This window comes from Ranitomeya imitator, chromosome 4, assembly GCF_032444005.1.
Source record: "Ranitomeya imitator isolate aRanImi1 chromosome 4, aRanImi1.pri, whole genome shotgun sequence".
Classification (NCBI taxonomy): Eukaryota; Metazoa; Chordata; class Amphibia; order Anura; family Dendrobatidae; genus Ranitomeya; species Ranitomeya imitator.
Window position 1 is genome coordinate 301402107 of NC_091285.1, and position 27908 is coordinate 301430014.

At 46.5% G+C, this 27908-nt stretch overlaps 1 protein-coding gene across 7 annotated transcripts in view; it reads right to left on the reverse strand.

Moving 5' to 3' along the window:
• DOCK4 (dedicator of cytokinesis 4) overlaps positions 1-27908 on the reverse strand; it is a 488246-nt gene that overhangs the window by 230375 nt on the left and 229963 nt on the right. The window lies entirely within an intron of this gene.

Genomic DNA, 27908 nt, shown 5'->3' on the forward strand with positions numbered 1-27908 from the left:
TTTTACCTTTGTGTTTAGATTCTCAAAACAATAGAAAACGCAAATGGAGAATAATCTTAAATCCATACTTTAATAAAAATGGAAAATTGTGATCCCTTGAATAATGTCCTTCTGAAGACAAGATACCATCCTGTACTAGGCCATAGCTGAAGTCTTGGCTGATCATGACAACGTGACAACCCAGCAACATGGTCGCATGCCAACTGACGACTATAGGTGACCACAAATAATGGACTTCATTCATAACGAAGGAACAAACAACAAAAAATAATAAAAGTGTTCACCATAGAAGGAAATGTCTACTTTAAAGGGGACCTGTCACCAGCAAAAATTATATTAACCCCTTCATGACCCAGCCTATTTTGACCTTAAAGACCTTGCCGTTTTTTGCAATTCTAACCAGTGTCCCTTTATGAGGTAATAACTCAGGAACGCTTCAATAGATCCTAGCGGTTCTGAGATTGTTTTTTCGTGACATATTGGGCTTCATGTTAGTGGTAAATTTAGGTCAATAAATTCTGTGTTTATTTGTGATAAAAACGGAAATTTGGCGAAAATTTTGAAAATTTCGCAATTTTCACATTTTGAATTTTTATTCTGTTAAACCAGAGAGGTATGTGACACAAAATAGTTAATAAATAACATTTCCCACACGTCTACTTTACATCAGCACAATTTTGGAAACAAAATTTTTTTTTGCTAGGAAGTTATAAGGGTTAAAATTTGACCAGCGATTTCTCATTTTTACAACGAAATTTACAAAACCATTTTTTTTAGGGACCACCTCACATTTGAAGTCAGTTTGAGGGGTCTATATGGCTGAAAATACCCAAAAGTGACACCATTCTAAAAACTGCACCCCTCAAGGTACTCAAAACCACATTCAAGAAGTTTATTAACCCTTCAGGTGCTTCACAGCAGCAGATGCAACATGGAAGGAAAAAATGAACATTTAACTTTTTAGTCACAAAAATGATTTTTCAGCAACAATTTTTCTATTTTCCCAATGGTAAAAAGAGAAACTGAACCACGAAAGTTGTTGTCCAATTTGTCCTGAGTACGCTGATACCTCATATGTGGGGGTAAACCACTGTTTGGGCGCACGGCAGGGCTTGGAAGGGAAGGAGCGCCATTTGACTTTTTGAATGAATAATTGGCTGCACTCTTTAGCGAACACCATGTCAAGTTTGGAGAGCCCCCGTGTGCCTAAAAATTGGAGCTCCCCCACAAGTGACCCCATTTTGGAAACTAGACGCCCCAAGGAACTTATCTAGATGCATAGTGAGCCCTTTAAAACCCCCAGGTGCTTCACAAATTGATCCGTAAAAATGAAAAAGTACTATTTTTTCACAAAAAAATTTCTTTTAGCCTCAATTTTTTCATTTTCACATGGACAACAGGATAAAATGGATCCTAAAATTTGTTTGGCAATTTCTCCTGAGTACACCGATACCTCACATGTGGGGGTAAACCACTGTTTGGGCACATGGTAAGGCTCGGAAGGGAAGGAGCGCCATTTGACTTTTTGAATGAAAAATTATCTCCATCGTTAGCGGACACCATGTCGCGTTTGGAGAGACCCTGTGTGCTTAAACATTAGAGCTCCCCCACAAGTGACCCCATTTTGGAAACTGGACCCCCCAAGGAACTTATCTAGATGCCTAGTGAGCACTTTAAACCCTCAGGTGCTTCACAAATTGATCCGTAAAAATGAAAAAGTACTTTTTTTTCACAAAAAATTTCTTTTCGCCTCAATTTTTTCATTTTCACATGGGCAATAGGATAAAATGGATCATAAAATTTGTGGAGCAATTTCTCCCGAGTACGCCGATACCTCATATGTGGGGGTAAACCACTGTTTGGGCACACGGCATGGCTCGGAAGGGAAGGCGCGCCTTTTGACTTTTTGAATGGAAAATTAGCTCCAATTGTTAGCGGACACCATGTCGTATTTGGAGAGCCCCTGTGTGCCTATGCAATGGAGCTCCCCCACAAGTGACCCCATTTTGGAAACTAGACCCCACAAGGAACTTATCTAGATGCATACTGAGCACTTTAAACCCCCAGGTGCTTCACAGAAGTTTATAATGCAGGGCCATGAAAATAAAAAATAATTTTTCTTTCCTCAAAAATGATGTTTTAGCAAGCAATTTTTTATTTTCTCAAGGGTACCAGGAGAAATTGGACCCCAGTAATTGTTGCGCAGTTTGTCCTGAGTATGCTGGTACCCCATATGTGGGGGTAAACCACTGTTTGGGCACACGTCGGGGCTCGGAAGTGAGGGAGCACCATTTGACTTTTTGAATACAAGATTGGCTGGAATCAATGGTGGCGCCATGTTGCGTTTGGAGACACCCTGATGTGCCTAAACAGTGGAAACCCCTCAATTCTAACTCCAACACACCCCTAAACCTTATCCCAACTGTAGCCGTAACCCTAATCACAACCCTAACCCCAACACACCCGTAACCCCAACACACCCCTAGCCCTAACCACAACCCTAATTCCAACCCAACCCTAACCCTAAGGCTATGTGCCAACGTTGCGGATTCGTATGAGATTTTTCAGCACCATTTTTGAAAAATCCGCGGGTAAAAGGCACTGCGTTTTACCTGCGGATTTACCGCGGATTGCCAGTGTTTTTTGTGCGGATTTCACCTGCGGATTCCTATTGAGGAACAGGTGTAAAACGCTGCGGAATACGTACAAAGAATTGACATGCTGCGGAAAATACAACGCAGCGTTCCCGCGCGGTATTTTCCGCACCATGGGCACAGCGGATTTGGCTTTCCATATGTTTACATGGTACTGTAAACCTGATGGAACACTGCTGCGAATCCGCAGCGGCCAATCCGCACCGTGTGCACATAGCCTAATTCTAAAGGTATGTGCACACGCTGCGGAAAACGCTGCGGATCTGCAGCAGTTTCCCATGAGTTTACAGTTCAATGTAAACCTATGGGAAACAAAAATCGCTGTACACATGCTGCGGAAAAACTGCACGGAAACGCAGCGGTTTTACAACTGCTCCAATAGAAAATCGCAGTTGTAAAACCGCAGTGAAATGCACAGAAAAACCGCGGTAAATCCACAGCGGTTTAGCACTGCGGATTTATCAAATCCTCTGCGGAAAAATCCGCATAGGACCAGAATACGTGTGCACATCCCGAACCCTAACCCTACCCCTAACCCTAATTCTTACCCCAACCTTAGTGGAAAAAAAAAATATTTATTTTTTTTATTGTCCCTACCTATGGGGGTGACAAAGGGGGGGGGGGGGGGTCATTTACTTTTTTTTTATTTTGATCACTGAGATATAACCTATCTCAGTGATCAAAATTCACTCTGGAACGAATCTGCCGGCCGGCAGATTCGGCGGGCGCACTGCACATGCGCCCGCCATTTTGGAAGATGGCGGCGCCCAGGAAAGAAGATGGACGGACCCCGGGAGGCCAGGTAAGTATAAGGGGGGGAAGATCAGGGCACGGGGGCGTCGGAGCACGGGGGGGTGGATCGGAACACGGGGGGGTGGATTGGAGCACGGAGTGGGGGATCGCTGTGCGGGTGGGTGGATCGGAGCACGGGGGGGGGGAATCACTGTGCGGGGGGGATCGGAGTGCGGGGGGTTTGATTGGAGCACGGGGGGTGTGATTGGAGCACGGGGGGAGCGGACAGGAGGACGGGGGAGCGGAGCACAGGACGGAGGGGAGCGGACCACAGATCGGAGGGCTGGGGGGGCGATCGGTGGGGTGGGGTGGGTGCACATAAGTGTTTCCAGCCATGGCCGATGATATTGCAGCATCGGCAATGGTTGGATTGTAATATTTCACTATTTTTTTAGGTGAAATATTACAAATCGCTCTGATTGGCAGTTTCACTTTCAACAGCCAATCAGAGCGATTGTAGCCACGGGGGGGGGGGGGGGGTGAAGCCACCCCCCCTGGGCTAAACTACCACTCCCCCTGTCCCTGCAGATCGGGTGAAATGGGAGTTAACCCTTTCACCCGATCTGCAGGGACGCGATCTTTCCATGACGCATATGCTGCGTCATGGGTCGGAATGGCACCGACTTTCATGACGCAGCGTATGCGTCAAAGGTCGGGAAGGGGTTAACCTGCAGGTATGGGCTTAATTTGCAGGTTAATAGCGTTACTAACCAGCCCGGCGCCTGCATGTAGCTGAATGCTGCGCGGAGAAAATGAACGTTATTACCCCCCGACACTGACTGACAGCTGACCCCAGTGTGGAGCCAGTACTGGAGGCATGGTTATAACTGCAGGTCTGTATACTCAGAGCGGTGACTGAATCCGCATCGCCCCCTGATTGAAAACAGAGCGCTGCCGAGGGGGAAAGAAGCTAATTTTCTCCTGCAGTGTTCGGCTACATGCAGGAGCCAGGCAGGTTAGTAATTAACCTGCAGATTAACCCCATACCTGCAGGCTCAGTGTGTTTGCTGGTGACAGGTTCCCTTTAATGTTACAGTAACACTAAGGCCTATTGCGTTACCATTTACGTGAATTCACACACAAGATTTGACCGAGAAACACATTGCAAGCTGCAAGCTCTAGATTACTAGAAACACGTTTTCCCTTTTGATTTAGGCCTTGAGCGGACATGGGAGCCATGCTTGGCTACATTCTCTTTATTTAAAGGGTTTATCTAGGAACAGGTTTTTGTTATGCTTTTTTTTTTTTACCATGGGCTTTTAAACTAACAAGTAGGTAGCTGCTACCTACCCAACCGTTGTGCCCAGTACCAAACTCTGCCAGCACAGAGAGGTCGCAAACCATTCCTGCCAGATATTGTGCAGCTTTCGCTGAAGTCGCGTTGACCGAGCAGAGGTTTTTTTTTACACTTTGCTTGTTGACTTGGTGTGACTGCTGACGTCATGCTGATTGACAGTCAGCTCCCAGTTTCCTAACTCATGGGAGGCGACTGTCAATCAGCATGACAGCTGCTCTGTTAACCTTGAACAGCTGAATCGCTGGCATAAGAAGTCAACGACTGCTAAGTCCTGAAGCCGGGTAGAACAGGTCGGTAGTTAGTAACTACTTGCCTCTTAGCGTATAGGCCAGTAATAAGTAAATAAAATAGTCCTGGACACCCCCTTTAATCCAGATGTTTCTCTAGGGAATATAAAAAAGGAAAATGTTTAAGAACATCCTAAATAGGCACTGTAAGCGGTTTATACCTTGTGGGAATAAAAGGACTAGAAATAGGAAAAACCCAATGTGGCTAAACAAAGAAGTAAGACAGGCAATTAACAGTAAAAAGAAAGCATTTGCACTACTAAAGCAGGATGGCACCATTGAAGCTCTAAAAAACTATAGGGAGAAAAATACTTTATCTAAAAAACTAATTAAAGCTGCCAAAAAGGAAACAGAGAAGCACATTGCTAAGGAGAGTAAAACTAATCCCAAACTGTTCTTCAACTATATCAATAGTAAAAGAATAAAAACTGAAAATGTAGGCCCCTTAAAAAATAGTGAGGAAAGAATGGTTGTAGATGACGAGGAAAAAGCTAACATATTAAACACCTTCTTCTCCACGGTATTCACGGTGGAAAATGAAATGCTAGGTGAAATCCCAAGAAACAATGAAAACCCTATATTAAGGGTCACCAATCTAACCCAAGAAGAGGTGCGAAACCGGCTAAATAAGATCAAAATAGATAAATCTCCGGGTCCGGATGGCATACACCCACGAGTACTAAGAGAACTAAGTAATGTAATAGATATACCATTATTTCTTATTTTTAGGGACTCTATAGCGACAGGGTCTGTTCCGCAGGACTGGCGCATAGCAAATGTGGTGCCAATATTCAAAAAGGGCTCTAAAAGTGAACCTGGAAATTATAGGCCAGTAAGTCTAACCTCTATTGTTGGTAAAATATTTGAAGGGTTTCTGAGGGATGTTATTCTGGATTATCTCAATGAGAATAACTGTTTAACTCCATATCAGCATGGGTTTATGAGAAATCGCTCCTGTCAAACCAATCTAATCAGTTTTTATGAAGAGGTAAGCTATAGGCTGGACCACGGTGAGTCATTGGACGTGGTATATCTCGATTTTTCCAAAGCGTTTGATACCGTGCCGCACAAGAGGTTGGTACACAAAATGAGAATGCTTGGTCTGGGGGAAAATGTGTGTAAATGGGTTAGTAACTGGCTTAGTGATAGAAAGCAGAGGGTGGTTATAAATGGTATAGTCTCTAACTGGGTCGCTGTGACCAGTGGGGTACCGCAGGGGTCGGTATTGGGACCTGTTCTCTTCAACATATTCATTAATGATCTGGTAGAAGGTTTACACAGTAAAATATCGATATTTGCAGATGATACAAAACTATGTAAAGCAGTTAATACAAGAGAAGATAGTATTCTGCTACAGATGGATCTGGATAAGTTGGAAACTTGGGCTGAAAGGTGGCAGATGAGGTTTAACAATGATAAATGTAAGGTTATACACATGGGAAGAAGGAATCAATATCACCATTACACACTGAATGGGAAACCACTGGGTAAATCTGACAGGGAGAAGGACTTGGGGATCCTAGTTAATGATAAACTTACCTGGAGTAGCCAGTGTCAGGCAGCAGCTGCCAAGGCAAACAGGATCATGGGGTGCATTAAAAGAGGTCTGGATACACATGATGAGAGCATTATACTGCCTCTGTACAAATCCCTAGTTAGACCGCACATGGAGTACTGTGTGCAGTTTTGGGCACCGGTGCTCAGGAAGGATATAATGGAACTAGAGAGAGTACAAAGGAGGGCAACAAAATTAATAAAGGGGATGGGAGAACTACAATACCCAGATAGGTTAGCGAAATTAGGATTATTTAGTCTAGAAAAAAGACGACTGAGGGGCGATCTAATAACCATGTATAAGTATATAAGTGGACAATACAAATATCTCGCTGAGGATCTGTTTATACCAAGGAAGGTGACGGGCACAAGGGGGCATTCTTTGCGTCTGGAGGAGAGAAGGTTTTTCCACCAACATAGAAGAGGATTCTTTACTGTTAGGGCAGTGAGAATCTGGAATTGCTTGCCTGAGGAGGTGGTGATGGCGAACTCAGTCGAGGGGTTCAAGAGAGGCCTGGATGTCTTCGTGGAGCAGAACAATATTGTATCATACAATTATTAGGTTCTGTAGAAGGACGTAGATCTGGGGATTTATTATGATGGAATATAGGCTGAACTGGATGGACAAATGTCTTTTTTCGGCCTTACTAACTATGTTACTATGTTACTATCTTTACTTGGGTTCAGAGACCATTGGTCCACACAACATGTAGCATTGATCTTAATGGTATTATAGATTTGCAATATTAATTAAAGAAGCGCTCTAGAGTTTTGTTGTTGTTGTTTTTCTTTCATTGTTTTGTCTTTTGGTAATCACGAGTGTGTATGTACTGAGTGTATTAACATACTTACCAGTTGCCATCTTCTTCTGTTTTTAAAGCCGCTCCAGTCCTCTCTGGGATCCCGTGACTGCATATGTGACATATGTGACCTGCCAGCTCACGCAGCGTCTTCTGTGTAGACCAGAGGTTACTTTCTCAATGTAAGCCTATGAGCCTCAGATCATTGAGAATGTTAATTCCACACCGCTGTGAAGATGCTGTGTGAGCAGGCAGGTCACAAATAATACAAAAAAGGGATCTGAAATGACAAAATGTTGACAAGTGTGCACTCCCTCCCTCCACACACACAGGGCAATAAAAAAAATAAAGTGCTCATTTAAGACTACAACACAAGATATTCTGTTCCGAACTTTAGAGAGCTGGCCACAGGCTTGAGATGATCAGCTAAGTGTTTGGCAGAACCTATTTCACTCAGCAGAACCTATTTCACTCATCTCTACCATAAACATTCATGGTCACCTGAGTGCATATATATGTATGAGAAGAGAGGTGGGAAAAGTCGCTGCCAGATCCCTCTGGCAACTACGTACACTGCTCAAAAAGATAAAGGTAACAGTTAAACAAAATAATGTAACTCCAAGTCAATCACACTTCTGTGAAATCAACCTGTCCAGTTATGAAGCAACACTGATTGTGAATCAATTTCTCCTGCTGTTGTGCAAATGAAAAAGACAACAGGAAGAAATGATAGGCAATTAGCAAGACAACACCTGTAAAGGAGTAGTTCTGCAGGGGGTGACCACAGACCATTTCTCTGTTCTCATCCTTTCTGGCTGTTTTGGTCACTTTTACATTTTGTCATTGCTTTCAGCCTTAGAGGTACAGTAGCATGAGGCGGTGTCTACAGTACAACCCACAGAAGTAGCTCAGGTAGTGCAGCTCATCCATGATGGCACATAAATGCGAGCTATGGCAAGAAGGATATCTGTGTCTGTCAGCAAAGTGTCCAGAGAATGGAGAAGATATCAGAAGACAGGCCAGTACACCAGGATACATGGAAATGGCCGTAAAAGGGCAACAACCCAGCATCAGAACCACTACCTCCTCCTCTGTGCAAGGAGGAACAGGAGGAGCAGTGCCAAAGCCCTGCAAAATGACCTCCAGCAGGCCACTAACATCCATGTGGCTCAGACTGTCAGAAACAGAATCCATGAAAGTGATATGAGGCAGATTGGTGCTGTTCACAGATGAGAGCAGGTTCACAATAAGCACTTGTGACAGATGTGATAAAATCTGGTGACAACATGGAGAGTCATCTGCTGCCTGCAACATCCTCCTATATGACTGGTTTGGCAGTGGGTCAGTAATTGTGTGAGGTGGCATTTCTTTGGAGGGCCGCGCAGCCCTCCATATGCCAGCCAAAGGTACCCTGACTGCTATTAGGTACTGGGATGAGATCCTGAGACCCCTTGTGAGACCATATACTGGTGCAGTTGGCCCTGGGTTCCTCCTAATGCAGGACAATGCCAGACCTCATGTGGCTGGAGTGTGTCAGCAGTTCCTGCAAGATGAAGGCATTGAAGCGATGGACTTGCCCGCCTGTTCCCCAGACCTGAATCCAATCGAGCACATCTGGGACATCATGTCTCATTCCATCCACCAAAGCCACGTTGCACCACAGACTGTCCCGGAGTTGGCGGATGCTTTAGTCCAGGTCTGGGAGGAGATCCCTCAGGTGAACATCCGCCACCGCATCAGGAGCATGCCCAGGTGTTGTAGGGAGGTCATACAGGCATGTGGAGGCCACACAGACTACTGAGCATCATTTCCTTGTCTTCAGGCATTTCCATATTCTACTTTGATTGTGAGTATCATTCCAAATCTAGACCTCCAGGAGATATTAATTTTCAATTACAGTATATTGATCATTTTTATGTTTTTTTTGTTCTCCACGCATTCCACTATGTAGTGAATGAATATTTGCAACTGGAATATTTCATTCAGTGATATCTAGGATGTGGAATTTTAGTGTTCCCTTTATTTTTTTGCGCAGTGTACTTCATGCAGGACAAAAAAAAAGATTATCAAACTATAATTTCTACCACTTAAAGAAGTTGTTCCACCCCAAAAATCAAAACTTTTTTAAAATCATTTGTGCTGTATTGTGATATACAACAGCTCTATAAAAAATTTTTGGTTTCTGCCTTTTGTTCCTCCTGAATGTCACTTCATTCCCTGCACCCACTGTGTTTACCTGCGGCTCTACCAAACTTGACAGCTCCCTGTGCTTTATTATCTAACCTCACAGCCAGAGCTTGCACCGCCCGGCCTCAGTGTCCAGCACCGCCCACTACACACTCATGGGCTGTCAGTAATCTGCCCTGCACTGACCTCTGTCATCACTCCCGTATTAACAGAACAGCGTCCTCATCTGTAGAAAGCAGCACAATCACTCCACAGCGATGACAGAGATTCACATGTCCTCACGTCAGGAGGGAGGGATGGAGGGATAGCTGGCCGAATGGATGAGGGAGGGATGGATGGATGATGGATTGACAAGGTAGGGATGGATTGATGGATGAATGAGGGAAGGATTGATGGATGGATGAGAGAGGGATGGACTGACAAGGTAGGGATGGATTTATGGATGGATAGCTGGTTGGGTGGATGAGGGAGGGATGATGAGGGAGCGATGGATGACGAATGGATGAGGGAGGGATGGATGACAGATGGATGAGGGAGGCATGGATGACGGATGGATGACAGATAGATGGATGAGAGAGGGATGGACTGACAAGGTAGGGATGGATTTATGGATGGATAGCTGGTTGGGTGGATGAGGGAGGGATGGATGACGGATGGATGAGGGAAGGATGGATGCACACAGCACACTATACTCACCTCTGTAGAAGCCTTTTCCTTCCTGTACTTCCAATCAGTTGGGTCATTCCCCTGCTGCCTCATACTGTGTGTTGCACTGGGGGGCTGGAGCAGGAGGGGGAGGGTCTGGCAGAGACTGGGGGTGTACAAGACCAGTCTCTGCCAGACAGGAAACCTCTATTTGGTAAAGGGAGCAGCTCCTCCACAATCAGGAGAGAGCTGCTCACCGAGTGTGATACTTAGGACACCATGCAGAATGCTGACAGGAGTAAATTACAAACGGCATTCTGCAGACTAGGTACACACACAAATTAGACAGAAAGCCCAGACAACCCCTTTTATGTGACAAAACATACTACTTAGAAGAAGAGATTGTTGTACCCCATTCATTCTGTAATGATTCCACTACATGAAACAAGTTGTAATAAAATAATTGAACTCTACATTTTAGAGAAAATCAAGGTAATCAAATTTTTTTGTTGATCACAAACATACAGTTTTTCCAATTCACATAAATGAGATTGTGTTTCAACAAACTTTTGAATAATTTAAGAAAAAAAAAGTAATGTAATTACTGAAGGGTGAAACGACAAAATGAGAAAACAGTTGAATGCAACCTATTTCCTCAGAGTAGTAATGAATAAATGTAGTGGGAAATATAAAACACGCAGAAAGAAAACACTATATTCTGGCTTATGGGCAAAGATAATAAAGCAAAGGAAGTTTACATGTGCAGTATGGGTTAATATCACCTGACTTGACAATATAAACATTAGTTGCAGACTTATGCACACACGGTCATAATGGCTATGATTCTAAGAGTAGAGTGCAGTTTGAAGATATCCTACTATTTTATGCATACAGCTCATATGAAGATCAATGCATATCCATGGTTACAGACTACAAAACAAAAATAAGTGTGTAGTATAGAAAACATTAACAATTACTGCAGAATCAAACAGTAGGAAAGAGGACAAATGGAAGAAGAAAAACATTCAACTACATGAACCATGCAAATTGTCTCTATAGAGAGGAAAAGGACTAGAACTCTAGCGCCACCTATTGGAAGTAGTTATCCTAAAAGTCAATGTCAACCTTTTAATGAGCCTTCCCATATGACTTAGGATAAAAGCCAAACCTGAATCTCAATTTGCAGACACTGTGTTTCGGGGTACTGCCCCTTGTCAGTACAAAGTGTGAGATATGTTTTTTCCTCAATGTGGAGAGCAACAAGCCAAGCCTGGAGTGCCAAGGTGAGAAGAATTTTAAGCCTTGCAAGGCTTGGCTTCAGGTAGCCGCAAGGTACCACTCATAGGCAGTCCCTCGAACTGCAGCTACTGATCCCAGGTACGCAGACATGGAAAGGACTAGGGCTCCGCTCAGACTACTAGGTTCAGGATCCTCTGCAGAACAACCACTGACACGGAGACTCAGACAGGGCTGATTTAGAGACTGTTAGGACAGTGAAGATACATGGAGTACTCGGATAGGCACAAGTTAGGACGCACAGGTATCAGATACGAGTTCAGGACTGACTGAACAAGGACCAGGGACTTCAGGTTAAGGACAATGGCCAAACAAGGACCAGGGACTTTTGGTTAAGAACAATGGCCAAAAAGGAACCAGGGACTTCGGGGTAAGGACAATGGCCGGACAAGGACCAGGCACTTCAGGGTATGGACAAAGGTCGAACAAGAACCAGGGACTTCGGGGTATGGACAATGGCCGAACAATGACCAGGGACTTCGGGGTACGGATAATGGCCAAACAAGGACCAGGGACTTCGGGGTACGGACAATGGCCGAACATGGACCAGGGACTTCGCGGTACGGACAATGGCCGAACAAGGACCAGGGACTTCGGGGTACGGACAATGGTCGAACAAGGACCAGGGAACGTCACAACTCATTAGTAGACAACCACATGGTTGCTTGGCACCTTCATATTGAGGAAGGTGCCTTTAAAACAAGATGCCTCCCAGCTATTGGCCAACAGCCATCTTGCATGTGTACTGTTGGCAGGGGGCACTGAACTATGAGCGCTCTGCGCCTTTTAAGAAACGGGGGTTGTGCACGCGCACTAGGCGCACAGCCGCACACAACACAAGGAGGCAGGGAGCATGCTCGGGACAAAGCCGCACGGCCTGGGCGGTGAGTATGCGGGCGTCCCTGCATGAAGCGGTAAGGGGAACCATGCAGGAGCACTGGAAAATAGCGTTTTTTTTTTTTTACAGGAAAATCAGAGTTGTGAAATAGATACACAAATGGTCAGTTCAGACCATCGCAATGGTTGTGCTGCTGGTCTGAACTGTGCTCTCAGAGGAAGCTTTGTCTGCAGCATGGGAAAAGTGCAAAGGGACTGAAGCTGGCCAGATCTTTTGATCCCACCAGCTGCGGGACGGAGAAAGCAGGCTGTAAAGAATAAACCTGGTTACACCATGGTCTCCTTACCGGACAGCAGGTACTATAGACAATGAGCTGTACACTATAAAATTAAAAGCCCATCTGTTCTTGAGAATGGAGAGGATTTTAAATAAAGTAGTAAACTGCAAAGCATTTTGCAATTTTTCCCATTTATGAACTTGAGACGGCTCCTTCAAGGGTGTTCACACATTTCCTGCTGATGGAAAATATTATCCCTCCGAAAATGAAGCAGAAACATGGCATGAACTCACATAAAAGAATAAGGCAAAGCAATTCAAACAATAAAAGGCTAAACAAAAAAAAGAAAAACATGCTTTACGTAGTAATCATTACTACATAGGTAAATTCACATTATTTTCATTCTGGTAAGAATAGTGTACATCAATCCACAAAACACCACCCTCATGTACTACATAGTACTTCATGTACTAAAACATTATAGGCTTTACATCCTTGTAAATGCTGGGCGTTTAATGTGACTTGCTGTGTTACTGAGCATTACGCACATATATGCACAGCAATAATATAATTACATGCTGGTAAAAAGACTGAAGGGCCCAACAAATAACCCATCAACCACAGCACTCCGCACTGTATGCTACTATGGTCCTAGCAGTGATAAAACAGATACAAGGTGCAGCCAGCTGTCAAACACAACGAAAAATAGACACGGGAAGGAATCAAGATAACCTATAATACTGCCAGGTTTTGATCTTTTCTAAATTCTCAACAGAGACATGTAAGCAATAACCTTGAGCATTTATTTCTGCTGAGAACCTTCTTAGCTTGACAATAAAACAAGTACCGTATCTTATAGCATAAGTGCTGCATACACAACTTACACTGAAAGGGAATAATACTAATGAAATCACAATGAACACGCAATTATAGAACTATTTAACCCCTTCATGACCCAGCCTATTTTGACCTTAAAGACCTATCCGTTTTTTGCAATTCTGACCAGTGTCCCTTTATGAGGTAATAACTCAGGAACCCTTCAATGGATCCTATCGGTTCTGAGAATGTTTTTTCATGACATATTGGGCTTCATGTTAGTGGTAAATTTAGGTCAATAAATTCTGTGTTTATTTATGATAAAAACGGAAATTTGGCGAAAATTTAGAAAATTTCGCAATTTTCACATTTTGAATTTTTATTCTGTTAAACCAGAGGGTTATGTGACACAAAATAGTTAATAAATAACATTTCCCACATGTGCACCTTACATCAGCACAATTTTGGAAACAAAATTTTGTTTTGCTAGGAAGTTATAAGGGTTAAAATTTGACCAGCGATTTCTCATTTTTACAACGAAATTTACAAAGCCATTTTTTTTAGGGACCACCTCACATTTGAAGTCAGTTTGAGGGGTCTATATGGCTGAAAATACCCAAAAGTGACTCCATTCTAAAAACTGCACCCCTCAAGGTGCACAAAACCACATTCAAGAAGTTTATTAACCCTTCAGGTGCTTCACAACAGCAGAAGCAACAAGGAAGGAAAAAAATGAACATTTAACTTTTTAGTCACAAAAATGATCTTTTAGCAACAATTTTTTTATTTTCCCAATGGTAAAAGGAGAAACTGAACCACGAAAGTTGTTGTCCAATTTGTCCTGAGTACGCTGATCCTTCATATGTGGGGGTAAACCACTGTTTGGGCGCACGGCAGGGCTTGAAAGGGAAGGAGCGCCATTTGACTTTTTGAATGAAAAATTGGCTGCACTCTTTAGCGGACACCATGTCGCGTTTGGAGAGCCCCCGTGTGCCTAAAAATTGGAGCTCCCCCACAAGTGACCCCATTTTGGAAACTAGACGCCCTAAGGAACTTATCTAGATGCATAGTGAGCACTTTAAACCCCCAGTTGCTTCACAAATTGATCCGTAAAAATGAAAAAGTACTTTTTTTCACAAAAAATTTCTTTTCGCCTTAATTTTTTCATTTTCACATGGGCAATAGGATGAAATGGATCCTAAAATTTGTTGGGCAATTTCTCCCGAGTACGTCGATACCTCACATGTGGGGTAAACCACTGTTTGGGCACACGGCAGTGCTCGGAAGAGCTCCTGTGTGCCTAAGCATTGGAGCTCCCCAACAAGTGACCCCATCTTGGAAACTAGACCCCCCAAGGAACTTATCTAGATGCATACTGAGCACTTTAAACCCCCAGGTGCTTCACAGAAGTTTATAACGCAGAGCCATGAAAATAAAAAATAATTTTTCTTTCCTCAAAAATGATTTTTAGCCTGGAATTTCTTATTTTCCCAAGGGTAATAGGAGAAATTGGGCCCTAAGTGTTGTTGTCCAGTTTGTCCTGAGTACGCAGATACCCCATATGTGGGGGTAAACCACTGTTTGGGCGCACGGCAGGGCTCGGAAGGGAAGGCACGCCATTTGGCTTTTTAAATGGAAAATTAGCTCCAATCATTAGCGGACACCATGTCGCGTTTGGAGAGCCCCTGTGTGCATAAACATTGGAGATCCCCCACAAATGACCCCATTTTGGAAACTAGACTCCCAAAGGAACTAATCTAGAGGTGTGGTGAGCACTTTGAACCCTCAAGTGCTTCACAGAAGTATATAACGCAGAGCCATGAAAATAAAAAAAAATATTTCTTTTCTCAAAAATGATTTTTTAGCCCGCAATTTTTTATTTTCCCAAGGGTAACAGGAGAAATTTGACCTCAAAAGTTGTTGTCCAGTTTCTCCTGAGTATGCTGATACCCCATATGTGGGGGTAAACCACTGTTTGGGCACACGTCGGGGCTCAGAAGGGAAGTAGTGACTTTTGAAATGCAGACTTTGATGGAATGGTCTGCGGACGTCACGTTGCGTTTGCAGAGCCCCTGGTGTGCCTAAACAGTAGAAACCCCCCAAAAGTGACCCCATTTTGTAAACTAGACCCCCCAAGGAACTTATCTAGATATGTGGTGAGCATTTTGAACCCCCAAGTGCTTCACAGACGTTTACAACGCAGAGCCATGAAAATAAAAAATCATTTTTCTTTCCTCAAAAATGATGTTTTAGCAAGCAATTTTTTATTTTCTCAAGGGTAACAGGAGAAATTGGACCCCAATAATTGTTGTGCAGTTTGTCCTGAGTATGCTGGTACCCCATATGTGGGGGTAAACCACTGTTTGGGCACATGTCGGGGCTCGAAAGTGAGGGAGCACCATTTGACTTTTTGAATACAAGATTGGCTGGAATCAATGGTGGCGCCATGTTGCGTTTGAAGACCCCTGATGTGCCTAAACAGTGGAAACCCCTCAATTCTACCTCCAACACTAACCCCAACACACCCCTAACCCGAATCCCAACTGTAGCCATAACCCTAATTACAACCCTAACCCCAACACACCCCTAACCACAACCCTAACCTCAACACACCCCTAACCCTAACCACAAACCTAATTCCAACCCTAACCCTAAGGCTATGTGCCCACGTTGCGGATTCGTGTGAGATTTTTCAGCACCATTTTTGAAAAATCCGTGGGTAAAATAGGTATTTTTGGTTACTCACCGTAAAATCCTTTTCTCCAAGACGCTCATTGGGGGACACAGGACTGTGACTGTGGGGTGTATGCTTCTGCCGCCAGGAGGCTGACACTAAGTAAACTTAAAAAAAAAAAGTTAGCTCCTCCTCCAACGTATACACCCTGACACTGGCTACCAGAGACTCCAGTTTGGTGCAGAAAGTAGTAGGAGAACAAAAAAAAAACACAAAAAATAATATAACAGCATAAATACAGAAACCTTATGTCTAGAAAAGATCCTACTGACTAATGTAATCAGATATAACCAAAGCAGCCATAAGGCTACCAGGGAGGGAGCTGTGTCCCCCAATGAGCGTCTTGGAGAAAAGGATTTTACGGTGAGTAACCAAAAATCCCTATTTCTCCTTCGCCTCATTGGGGGACACAGGACTGTGGGATGTCCTAAAGCAGTCCCTGGGTGGGAAAAATCACTCACCAGAAAAAGACATCCAGATAATGTTTGTCTATAAAAGCGCCACTGCCGCTTGAAGAATTCTTCTACCCAGACTTGCATCTGCAGAGGTCTGGGAATGGACATTATAATGTTTGACAAATGTATGCAGACTAGACCAGGTCGCAGCCTTGCAAACCTGTTCTGCTGAGGCCTGGTGCCGAACGGCCCAGGAAGCCCCCACTGCTCTAGTCGAATGAGCCTTGATTCCAGCCGGAACCGTCATGCCCATGGAGCGATAAGCCTCCTGAATGGTCGCCCTTATCCATCTGGCCAGGGTAGATTTTGAAGCCGCGCATCCCTTCCTGCGACCCTGCGGAAGGACAAACAGAGCATCCGTCTGGCGAAAGGGGGCCGTACGGGAAACGTACCTCCTCAGAGCCCTCACCAGATCCAACGTATGGAGAGCTTTTTCTACACGGTGCGTAGGTGCCGGACAAAAAGAGGGCAGAACAATATCTTCATTAATGTGAAATGATGAAACAACCTTCGGCAAAAAGGACGGTGCTGGTCTGAGCACCACCTTGTCCTGATGAAATCGCAAAAAAGGAGGACGACAAGAAAGAGCTGCCAGCTCCGATACCCGTCTTATGGACGTTATGGCCACTAAAAATACAACTTTCCAAGAGAGAAACATAAAAGAAACCTCTTGAAGAGGCTCAAAAGGAGCGTCCTGTAAAGCCCTTAAGACCAGATTAAGGTCCCAAGCTTCCAAAGGAGTCTTATAAGGAGGAACCTTATGAGCGACTCCCTGGAAAAAAGTCCTGACTTGACGATTAGGAGCAATCCTGCGTTGAAAAAGTACTGATAAAGCCGAAACCTGCCTTTTAAGGGTACTCGGAGCGAGCCCAGAATCCAGGCCTGCTTGAAGGAAGGCTAGAATGTTTGGAACGGAGAAACGCAGAGGGGGCAGCCCGCGTTCTCTACACCAGGAAAGAAACACCTTCCAAGTGTGATAATAAATCCTGGCCGAAACGGACTTACGAGCACTGATCATGGTATCAGCCACTTCTTGAGAAAAACCAGCCTGAGTTAAAACCCAAGATTCAACGGCCAGGCCGTCAAACGTAGGACCTCTGAGTTCTGGTGGTAGATCGGCCCTTGAGATAGAAGATCTGGCCGATCGGGGAGCCGCCAAGGAACCCCGGCTAGAAGTTGTACCAGGTCTGCATACCAGGTCCGTCGTGGCCAATCCGGAGCGATCAGGATGGCCGGCACTCTCTCTGATTTTATCTTCTTGATTACTCTCAGGAGCAGTGCCAGAGGAGGGAACAGATAGGAGAGATGAAATTGGTTCCAAGACAGTACCAGCGCATCCACGGCGATAGCCTGGGGATCTCGGTACCGAGAGACAAAACTGGGCACCTTGGCATTCACCTTGGACGCCATTAGATCCACGTCTGGAGTTCCCCAAAGATGGCAAATCTGCAAAAATACCTCGGGGTGGAGAGACCATTCCCCTGAGGCTAGACCCTGACGGCTTAGGAAATCTGCCGCCCAGTTTTCTTCGCCCGGAATGTGGACCGCTGAGATCACAGAGTGGTTTCTCTCCGCCCAGAGTAGGATCTGTTTTACCTCCTGCATGGCTGCCTTGCTGCGGGTGCCCCCTGGTGATTTATATAAGCTACCGCTGTGGCATTGTCCGACTGAATCCGGACAGGGCGACCTGCCAGAAGATGGTGAAAACGTAACAAGGCTAGGCTGACCACTCGAATCTCTAAGATATTGATGGGGAGTTCTGATTCCCGAGGAGACCAGCGTCCCTGAGCTGTGTGATGGAAGAACACTGCTCCCCAACCCAGGAGACTGGCATCTGTTGTGACCACTAGCCAATTGGTTGGGGGAAAGGGCTTCCCCCTGAGTAGAGATGAGCTGTTTAGCCACCAAGCGAGAGCCTGTTTGGTCTGGAAAGACAACCGAAATTTGCGGTTGAGAGAGAGAGGATTTTTGTTCCATGCTGATAGGATTGCACGTTGGAGGGGTCGAAGATGAAACTGTGCAAACGGAACCGCCTCTATGGTTGCAACCATCTTTCCTAACACCCTCATCCCGGACCGAATCGTATGAGGGTATGGTTGTAGAAGGTTCCTCACTTCCCGCCGAAGGGCTAGGACCTTGTCCTGGGGAAGGATAGTTAAGGCTTGAGAGGTGTCGAAAATCATGCCTAAAAAAGAGATTTTTCGAGACGGCCGTAGAGATGACTTCCTTAAATTTACCAACCAACCTAGACGGGAAAGAGTGTCCAGAGTGATGTCGACATTTTCCTTGCAAGACTGAAATGTTGGTCCCTTGATCAGCAGATCGTCTAGGTATGGCAAGACGACAATACCTCGGGAGTGCAGAATGGACACCACAGTCGACATGACTTTTGTGAACACCCTGGGAGCGGAAGCTAGACCGAAAGGTAATGCCGTGAACTGGAAGTGTAGATTGTTTACGGCAAACCGGAGAAATCTTTGATGGAGCGGAAAGATGGGAATATGAAGATAAGCATCCTGAATGTCTACTGAGGCCAAAAATTCTCCCTTTTCCAGAGAGGCGATGACCGACCGCAGAGACTCCATCCGAAAGTGTCGAACGCGGACAAACTTGTTTAAGAGTTTGAGATCTAGGATAGGCCTCACTGCTCCATCCTTTTTGGGCACTACAAAAAGATTGGAATAAAAGCCCTGGAATCTTTCTTCCTTTGGAACAGGAGAAATGACACCGCTGATACGGAGAGACTCTATGGAATTGAACAAGTTTGGCGAAGAGATTTGCACTTGGGAAGACGGGATGGGAAGAACCGGGGAGGAGGAAGACCGACCAGCTCTATTTTGTAACCTGAAGATATGAGCTCTGCCACCCACTGGTCGTGGATTACCTGAAGCCAGACCTGGCGAAATAAAAGTAGACGTCCGCCTACCCTTTTGGAGATGCCCGGAAGAGGCCTCCAGTCACTTGGCCGAAAATCTTTGCGTCCTAGATCCTCTAGATCTAGAAGACTGGGGACGCATTCTTCCCCCCTGGCTGGCCGTATAAGGGGTCCGACCGTCTCGGTCCTGATTGGGCCGACCCTGCGCAGGAGAACTTGATGCTGGGGCCCATCTGACATAGCGAAAGGTTCTAAAGCGAGCCTGAAAATGGCGCCGAAAAGGCTGTCTGGCCCTCTGCTGAGGAAGGAACTTACTTTTCCCTCCTGTGGAGTCAGAAATGAGCTGATCCAGCTTTTCTCCGAACAAACGACCACTCTGATACGGCAGGGATGTAAGGGATTTCTTAGAGGTAGAATCAGCCCGCCAGGACCTTAACCAAAGGGCCCTTCTGATGGCAATAGCATTAGATGCAGCCGAGGAAGCACAATCTGCCGCATCCAGAGATGCGTTAATCAGATAGCTACCGGCCATAGCTACCTGAGAAGACATTTCAGCCAATTCTGCTGACACATTACCTTCCTGGAGAGCCTTAGATAACGAGTCAGACCAAGATATCATAGCCCTGGCAACCCAGGTTGCCGCAAAAGAAGGAAAAAGTGCTGAGCTTGAGGCCTCAAAGACGGAACGAGCCAAGCTCTCTATAAGACGATCCGTAGGATCCTTAATCGATGAGCCATTAGGGAGAGATAGTAACGTGTTAGAGGCTAAACGGGACACTGGAGGATCTACAGAAGGATTTTCTGCCCAATCACTACAAAGTTCCGAAGCAAAAGGATACCTAGCCTTCAGAGCTCTTTGCCCTGAAAAGCGTTTGTCCGGGTGCTCCCTATTGCGTCGAATCAGGTCCTCGAACTCAGGATGAGAGGAAAAAACCCTATGGGCCCGTTTAGACCGCTTAAATGAGACCTTATGATAAGAGGAAGAGACGAGCTCGTCTTCTATCCCCAAAGACTGATTGACAGCTTCAATTAGGCTGTCTACTGACTCCTGAAACCCAGGTTTATCAAAATTAAGAGACCCTTCTGACTCGTAGTCAGTCTCAACTTCACCGCTTTCTGCAGGAGAAGGAGAGCGAGATACGGAACTCCAGGATGCGGAAGCACCTGAGTGCCTGGGAGACGCTTTGCGAATCCGCTTTCCATGCGTCTGGCGAGTGAGAGCGCGCCCCCTGCAGGCCGCAGATTCCTGAGACCCCGAGGCCCTCTCTGAGACAGGCGGATTACCGGTCCCGACCGCCGGGGTCTGTAGTGATTTGATCGCTTCAGTAAGGGACGCCATGGATTGTGACAAGGACGTGACCCATTCCGGTGGAGCTACCACAGCATCTGGCTGAAGGACTGGGGCTGGAGAGACTACTGGAGGACTGGCAGGGGGGGGCTCCTGGACATGTTCAGGGTCACAGGCCTCACAGAGGCGATTACTTTGGGCGTGCGGAAAAAGGGCATTACAAGATACACAACCGGTAAAAAGAACCGTGTGAGTCTTAACCTTTCTAGACATAATGATCCGTAATGCTATACCCAGGGCCAGAGACTGGGAAAAAAAGGAATGCTTCAGTCCAGCTGGAGAGAGAAGCACTTACCCCAGTCCTGTGTCCCCACGAATACCGAAATGGATCCTGACAGCACTATCTCCAAACGTGCTGCCTTATATGTCCAGCAGGCTATAGTGGGGGAGGGATCGCCAAACTAAGCCGCAGCCTAGAGCAGGCCCGAAGCCGCGGCCTAAATTTCCCCCTCAGAGGCCGGAGAAACCAGAACCGGACGTGACGCGCCGGAAGGGGCGGAGCCCCGCAGCGCGGTCTGCCGCCCGGAAGTCCCGGGCTCCAGGAACACCCCCACGCCTGCCGTGAGCCAGGCAAAGCCGCAGCCTCCGGAGGAACAGCGGCGCCAATCTTCTCTACACCGCGGCGGCGCTCCGGAGCGCTGCGGCGCCGCCGACCGAATGCCGCGGCGCCGCTCCAGAGAGCCGCAGGCGCCTCAGCGCTGGACCACCGCCGATCCACAAAAAAAGGACGCCAGCCTCACCCGGAGCCGGACCACCGCACTACCCAGGGCCAGCGCAACAGGTACTCAGGAGCCCCCCCTGACACACCACACTCAGCGAGGGGTGGAAAGAATGACGGTGCAGGCACCCAAACTCCATTATCCCAGGATAAGGAGAGGGACCGTCCTCCACCCCAGCTAACACCCCCGGCAGGGGTGTAGAAAACAGGGGGGAACACACGGACGTCTAGGAGCACCTGTACAGCCTGGGGTCTAGATACCTCAGGGTGGTCAGGGCCAAGTCCAGTGAAAAATCCCATGTAGCGAGAAAGGAAACGTGGAGCAGTATCACACGTGCTTGCCCGTTGATGATTTGGGGAGATCGGACCCTCAAAAAGGTCCGTCGCCCCCTCAATCCAAAAGTTGAAAGTCGGGTCCAAAAAATCCCGGACCCAGAGATGTGCCTCCTTGAGACACTAAGCATAAACTGGAGTCTCTGGTAGCCAGTGTCAGGGTGTATACGTTGGAGGAGGAGCTAACTTTTTTTTTTTTAAGTTTACTTAGTGTCAGCCTCCTGGCGGCAGAAGCATACACCCCACAGTCACAGTCCTGTGTCCCCCAATGAGGCGAAGGAGAAAGGCACTGTGTTTTACCTGCGGATGTACCACGGATAGCCAGTGTTTTTTGTGCAGATTTCACCTGCGGATTCCTATTGAGGAACAGGTGTAAAACGCTGCGGAATCCGCACAAAGAATTGACATGCTGCGAAAAATACAACGCAGCGTTTCCGCACGGTATTTTCCGCACCATGGGCACAGCGGATTTGGTTTTCCATATGTTTACATGGTACTGTAAACCTGATGGAACACTGCTGCGAATCCGCAGCCAAATCCGCACCGTGTGCACATAGCCTAATTCTAAAGGTATGTGCACACGCTGCGGAAAACGCTGCGGATCCGCAGCAGTTTCCCATGAGTTTACAGTTCAATGTAAACCTATGGGAAACAAAAATCGCTGTACACATGCTGCAGAAAAACTGCACGGAAACGCAGCGGTTTACATTCCGCAGCATGTCACTTCTTTCTGCGGATTCCGCAGCGGTTTTACAACTGCTCCAATAGAAAATCGCAGTTGTAAAACCGCAGTGAAATGCGCAGAAAAACCGCGGTAAATCCGCGATAAATCCACAGCGGTTTAGCACTGCGGATTTATCAAAATCCGCTGCGGAAAAATCCGCAGAGGACCAGAATACATGTGCACATACCGAAACCCTAACCCTAACCCTAGTTCTAACTCCAACCTTAGTGGAAAAAAAAAAATCTTTATTTTATTATTGTCCCTACCTATGGGGGTGACAAAGGCGGGGGGTCATTTACTGTTTTTTTTATTTTGATCACTGTGAGGTTTTATCACAGTGATCAAAATTCACATTGGAACGAATTTGCCGGCCGGCAGATTCGGCGGGCGCATGCATTTTTGAAGATGGCGGCGCCCAGGAAAGAAGACGGACGGACCCCGGGAGGCTCGGTAAGTATGATGGCGTGGGGGGGGGGAACACGGGGGGTGGATCGGAGCATGGGGGGGTGGATTGGAACACGGGGGGTGGATCGGAACATGGGGGGGTGGATCGGAGCACAGGGGGGTGGATCGGAGCACGGGGGGTGGATTGCAGTGCGGGGGGGGGTGGATCGGAGTGCAGGGGGGTTGGATTGGAGCACGGGGGAGCAGACAGGAGGATGGGGGAGCGGAGCACAGGAAGGAGGGGAGCGGACCACAGATCGGGGGCTGGGGGGGCGATCGATGAGGTGGGGTGGGGGCACATCAGTGTTTCCAGCCATGGCCGATGGTATTGCAGTATCGGCCATGGCTGGATTGTAATACTTCACCAGTTTTTTTAGGTGAAATATTACAAATCGCTCTGATTGGCAGTTTCACTTTCAACAGCCAATCAGAGCGATCGTAGCCATGGGGGGCATATGCTGTGTCACAGGTCGGAATGGCACAGGTTTTCATGACGCATAAGGTGCGTCAAAGGTCGGGAAGGGGTTAATATATACACATACCAACAAGAGGGCATTAGGCCACTAGTATAATTGTCCTTTAATTGTTTGTTTGCAGAACTATGTCACTAATGCAAACTCATGTTTATGTAAGTTATGTATCTAAATATATTATACACACACACACACACGCTATTGACATGAATTTCTCACCAGATGTCGATAATCATCCAATCCACAGAGACAAAGAGATCAAATAATAGATGTATATAAATTAAGTTATGTGTAATAATGAGACATTTAAAAAAAATGACTGTCACATCCAAACATAAACTAGCTGTGAGTCATCAACTCATATACAATCAAACAAGTAAATACAGATGAAGACTTTATTCTATGAGAGGATTGGCAGTAAGTTAGGTCCTGGAAACGAGAAACGCCTTAAAGTGGCTTCCAGGTAGACATCAATTGGCCAATTTATGCGCTAAGCTTTCTCAATTTTAAATATTTCTAGTGCAGTAATGCAATTAAATTTTCATATTTGCATGCTATGGCGCTACAGAGTGCTGCTTTATTTGTGTGATTGAATATGCGTTGGTGACTCTAGGTGAGCACCTGTTCACACTAAGTTTATGTTTGGATGAGGCAGTCAGTTTTTTTAAATTTGTATTCATTAGCCTTCTGACTGAGCACTCCACCCTATAGCCTCAGGCGTTTTTAATCACAGCAGGACCACTACCCCTCTACAGAGATATAGACTTCAGTCTAAGAGATGATTCACATTAAGTTCCCAACTTCCCATACAGATAAGGACTTTATTCTGAGAGGATTGGCACTAAGTTAGGTCCTGGAAATGAGAAACGCCTTAATGTGGCTTCCAGATACACATGAATTGCCAATTTATGTGCTAAGCATTCTCTATTTTTCATATTTGTAATGCAGTAATGCAATTCAATTTTCATATTCTTTTGCCGGCTCCTCTTCCTCTCCTCGTCCCCTTACTATCGGGGTTCCGCAGGGCTCAGTCCTGGGCCCCCTCCTCTTCTCTCTATACACTGCCCCTATTGGACAAACAATCAGCAGATTTGGGTTCCAGTACCATCTCTATGCTGACGACACCCAATTATACACTTCTTCCCCCGACATCACCCCTACCCTAATTCAAAATACCAAGGATTGTCTGTCTGCTGTCTCTAACATCATGTCCTCCCTCTATCTGAAACTAAATCTCTCCAAAACTGAACTACTTGTGTTTCTCCCTTCTACTAACCTCTCTCTACCCAACATCGAAATTACCCTGGAGGGTTCAACCATAACTCCCAAGCAGCATGCCCGCAGTCTTGGGGTCATATTCGACACCCAGCTTTCCTTTACTCTCTATATCCGATCACTCACTCGCTCTGGTCACCTGCATCTTAAAAACATCTCCAGAATCTGACCTTTTCAGACCTTTGAAACTGCTAAGACTCTTACTGTCGCTCTTATTCATTCTCGTCTGGACTACTGCAACTCTCTTCTGATCGGTCTCCCTCTTTCTAAACTTTCTCCTCTCCAATCCATCTTAAATGCAGCAGCCAGGGTCATATTTCTGTCCAGCCGCTTCACTGATTCCTCCATCTTGTGCCAGTCATTACACTGGCTACCCATTCGCTACATGGTCCAGTATAAACTCATCTCTATCACCCACAAAGCTCTCCACAGTTCTGCGCCGCCTTATATCTCCTCTCTCATCTCCGTCTATCGCCCTACACGTGCCCTCCGTTCTACAAATGACCTAAGACTAACATCCCCCGTAATCCGAACCTCGCACCTCCGTCTTCAAGACTTCTCTCGTGCTGCGCCAGCTCTCTGGAATGCACTTCCCCAGACGATCAGACTGATACCTAGCCCCGACCTATTCAAGCGCGCTTTAAAAACCCATCTCTTCAAACAAGCCTACCAAATCAACTACTCAGTAAACTAACTTTGTCCTGTTCCCTCCTTCCAAATATTATCTGCATGTGAATCTGCACCCTACTATTCATCTGTCTCCACACCCTCCATGCACATGATAACTGCACTCGATACTTGACTATTGCACTTAAACACACGGGCTGATGACCGGATCATGCAGCTTTATATGAAAATCCCTATTTATTATAATTGCCAGACCTGAAATAACAAGCACTTTTCACCTATTGTGTCCCCCCATTTCCTTGTAGATTGTAAGCTTGCAAGCAGGGACCTCAATCCTAATGTCACTGTTTAAATTGTCTTAACTTGTACTGAATTTATTGTCTGTACATGTCCCCACTTATTGTAAAGTGCTGCGGAATATGTTGGCGCTATATAAATAAAAATTATTATTATTATATTTAACCCCTTCCCGACCTTTGACGCATACGCTGCGTCATGAAAGTCGGTGCCATTCCGACCCATGACGCAGCATATGCGTCATGGAAAGATCGCGTCCCTGCAGATCGGGTGAAAGGGTTAACTCCCATTTCACCCGATCTGCAGGGACAGGGGGAGTGGTAGTTTAGCCCAGGGGGGGTGGCTTCACCCCCTCGTGGCTACGATCGCTCTGATTGGCTGTTGAAAGTGAAACTGCCAATCAGAGCGATTTGTAATATTTCACCTAAAAAAATGGTGAAATATTACAATCCAGCCATGGCCGATGCTGCAATATCATCGGCCATGGCTGGACACACTAATGTGCACCCACTCCACTCCTCCGATCGCCCACCCAGCCCCCCGATCTGCGGTCTGCTCCCCTCGGTCTTGTGCTCCGCTCCCCCGTCCTCCTGCCCGCTCCCCCCGTGCTCCAATCACACCCCCCGTGCTCCAATCAAACCCCCCCGCACTCCGATCCCCCCCCCCGCACAGCGATCCCCCCCCCGTGCTCCGATCCACCCGCCCGCACAGCGATCCCCCACTCCGTGCTCCAATCCACCCCCCCGTGTTCCGATCCACCCCCCCGTGCTCCGACGCCCCCCACCCGTGCTCCGAAGCCCCCCCGTGCCCTGATCTCCCCCCCCTTATACTTACCTGGCCTCCCGGGGACCGTCCGTCTTCTTTCCTGGGCGCCGCCATCTTCCAAAATGGCGGGCGCATGTGCAGTGCGCCCGCCGAATCTGCCGGCCGGCAGATTCGTTCCAGAGTGTATTTTGATCACTGAGATAGGTTATATCTCAGTGATCAAAATAAAAAAAAAAGTAAATGACCCCCCCCCCCCCCTTTGTCACCCCCATAGGTAGGGACAATAAAAAAAATATTTTTTTTTCCACTAAGGTTGGGGTAAGAACTAGGGTTAGGGGTAGGGTTAGGGGTAGGGTTAGGGTTAGGGGTAGGGGTAGGGTTAGGGGTAGGGTTAGGGGTACGGTTAGGGTTAGGGGTAGGGTTAGGGTTTCGGTATGTGCACACATATTCTGGTCCTCTGCGGATTTTTCCGCTGCGGATTTGATAAATCCTCAGTGCTAAACCGCTGCGGATTTATGGCGGATTTACCATGTTTTTTCTGCGCATTTCAATGCGGTTTTACAACAGCGATTTTCTATTTGAGCAGTTGTAAAACCGCTGCGGAATCCGCAGAAAGAAGTGACATGCTGCGGAATGTAAACCGCTGCGTTTCCGTGCAGTTTTTCTGCAGCATGTGTACAGCGATTTTTGTTTCCCATAGGTTTGCATTGAACTGTAAACTCATGGGAAACTGCTGCGGATCCGCAGCATTTTCCGCAGCGTGTGCACATACCTTTAGAATTAGGCTATGTGCACACGGTGCGGATTGGCCGCTGCGGATCCGCAGCAGAGTTCCATCAGGTTTACAGTACCATGTAAACATATGGAAAGCCAAATCCACTGTGCCCATGGTGCGGAAAATACCGCGCGGGAACGCTGCGTTGTATTTTCCGCAGCATGTCAATAATTTGTGCGGATTCCGCAGCGTTTCACACCTGTTCCTCAATAGGAATCCGCAGGTGAAATCCGGACAAAAAACACTGGAAATCCGCTGTAAATCCGCAGGTAAAACGCAGTGCCTTTTACCCGCGGATTTTTCAAAAATGGTGCTGAAAAATCTCATACGAATCCGCAACGTTGGCATATAGCCTTAGGGTTAGGGTTGGGTTGGAATTAGGGTTGTGGTTAGGGGTGTGTTGGGGTTAGGGTTGTGATTAGGGTTAGGGCTACAGTTGGGATAAGGGTTAGGGGTGTGTTGGAGTTAGAATTGAGGGGTTTCCACTGTTTAGGCACATCAGGGGGTCTCCAAACAACAACATGGCGCCACCATTGATTCCAGCCAATCTTGTATTCAAAAAGTCAAATGGTGCTCCCTCACTTCCGAGCGCCGACGTGTGCCCAAACAGTGGTTTACCCCC